Source organism: Triticum dicoccoides, chromosome 3B, assembly GCF_002162155.2.
Source record: "Triticum dicoccoides isolate Atlit2015 ecotype Zavitan chromosome 3B, WEW_v2.0, whole genome shotgun sequence".
In the NCBI taxonomy this organism is placed as follows: Eukaryota; Viridiplantae; Streptophyta; class Magnoliopsida; order Poales; family Poaceae; genus Triticum; species Triticum dicoccoides.
Window position 1 is genome coordinate 755,121,702 of NC_041385.1, and position 2,709 is coordinate 755,124,410.

Genomic DNA, 2,709 nt, shown 5'->3' on the forward strand with positions numbered 1-2,709 from the left:
GAGGGCAAGATCTTTGTTGCCAAGAACGGATCCTTTCTGGAAAAAGAGTTTCTCTCGAAAGAAGTAAGTGGGAGGAAAGTAGAACTCGATGAAGTACTACCTCTTGAACCGGAAAGTAGTGCAGCTCAGGAAAATGTTCCTGTGGTGCCTACACAGACTGGAGAGGAAATTAATGATGATGATCAAGGTACTTCGGATCAAGTTGCTACTGAACTTCGTAGGTCCACAAGGACACGTTCCACACCAGAGTGGTATGGTCACCCTGTCCTGGAAATCATGTTGTTAGACAACGGTGAACCTTCGAACTATGAAGAAGCAATGGCGGGCCCAGATTCCAACAAATGGCTTGAAGCCATGCAATCCGAGATAGAATCCATGTATGAAAACAAAGTATGGACTTTGACAGACTTGCCCGATGATCGGCGAGCGATAGAAAACAAATGGATCTTTAAGAAGAAGACGGACGCGGATGGTAATGTTACCATCTATAAAGCTCGACTTGTCGCTAAGGGTTATCGGCAAGTTCAAGGGGTTGACTACGATGAGACTTTCTCTCCCGTAGCGAAGCTAAAGTCCGTCCGAATCATGTTAGCAATTGCCACATACTATGATTATGAGATATGGCAGATGGACGTCAAAACGGCATTCCTTAACGGCTATCTTAAGGAAGAACTGTATATGATGCAGCTGGAGGGTTTTTTCGATCCTAAGAATGCTAACAAGGTATGCAAGCTCCAGCGATCCATTTATGGGCTGGTGCAAGCATCTTGGAGTTGGAACATTCGCTTTGATGAAATGATCAAAGCGTTTGGGTTTATGCAGACTTATGGAGAAGCCTACGTTTACAAGAAAGTGAGTGGGAGCTCTGTAGCATTTCTCATATTATATGTAGATGACATACTTTTGATGGGAAATGATATAGAAATTTTGGACAGCATTAAGGCCTACTTGAATAAGTGTTTTTCAATGAAGGACCTTGGAGAAGCTGCTTACATATTAGGCATCAAGATCTATAGGGATAGATCGAGACGCCTCATAGGTCTTTAACAAAGCACATACCTTGATAAGATATTGAAGAAGTTCAAAATGGATCAGTCCAAGAAAGGGTTCTTGCCTGTATTGCAAGGTGTGAGAGTGAGCTCAACTCAATGCCCGACCACAGCAAAAGATAAAGAAGAGATGAGTGTCATCCCCTATGCCTCAGCCATAGGATCTATTATGTATGCCATGCTGTGTACCAGACCTGATGTAAACCTTGCCGTAAGTTTGGTAGGAAGGTACCAAAGTAATCCCGACAAGGAACACTGGATAGCGGTCAAGAATATCCTGAAGTACCTGAAAAGGACAAAGGACATGTTTCTCGTTTATGGAGGTGACGAAGAGCTCGTCATAAAGGGTTACGTCGATGCTAGCTTCGACACAGATCTACATGACTCTAAGTCACAAACCGGATACGTGTATATGTTGAATCATGGAGCAGTAAGCTGGTGCAGTTGCAAGCAGAGCGTCGTGGCGGGATCTACATGTGAAGCGGAGTACATGGCAGCCTCGGAGGCAGCACATGAAGCAATATGGATGAAGGAGTTCATCACCGACCTAGGAGTCATACCCAATGTGTCGGGGCCAATCACTCTCTTCTGTAACAACACTAGAGCTATTGCCCTTGCCAAGGAGCCCAGGTTTCACAAGAAGACCAGGCACATCAAGTGTCGTTTCAACTCCATCCGTGAAAATGTTCAAGATGGAGACATAGATATTTGCAAAGTACACACGGATCTGAATGTCGCAGATCCTTTTACTAAACCTCTTCCGCGAGCAAAACATGATCAACACCAAAACTCTATGGGTGTTCGATTCATCACAATGTAACTAGATTATTGACTCTAGTGAAAGTGGGAGACTGTTGGAAATATGCCTAGAGGCAATAATAAAAGGATTATTATTATATTTCCTTGTTCATGATAATTGTCTTTTATTCATGCTATAATTGTATTATCCAGAAATCGTAATACACGTGTGAATACATAGACCACAATATGTCCCTAGTGAGCCTCTAGTTGACTAGCTCGTTGATCAACAAATAGTCATGGTTTCCTGACTATGGACATTGGATACGGGATCACATCATTAGGAGAATGATGTGATGGACAAGACCCAATCCTAAGCATAGCACAAAGATCGTGTAGTTCGTTTGCTAGAGCTTTTCCAATGTCAAGTATCTTTTCCTTAGACCATGAGATCGTGTAACTCCCGGATACCGTAGGAGTGCTTTGGGTGTACCAAATGTCACAACATAACTGGGTGGCTATAAAGGTGCACTACAGGTATCTCCGAAAGTGTCTGTTGGGTTGACACAGATCGAGACTGGGATTTGTCACTCCGTATGACGGAGAGGTATCTTTGGGCCCACTCGGTAATGCATCATCATAATGAGCTCAAAGTGACCAAGTGTCTGGTCACGGGATCATGCATTACAATACGAGTAAAGTGACTTGCCGGTAACGAGATTGAACAAGGTATTGGGATACCGACGATCGAATCTCGGGCAAGTAACGTGCCGATTGACAAAGGGAATTGTATACGGGGTTGCTTAAATCCTCGACATCGTGGTTCATTCGATGAGATCATCGAGGAGCATGTGGGAACCAACATGGGTATCCAGATCCCGCTGTTGGTTATTGACCGGAGAGCCGTCTCGGTCATGTCTAC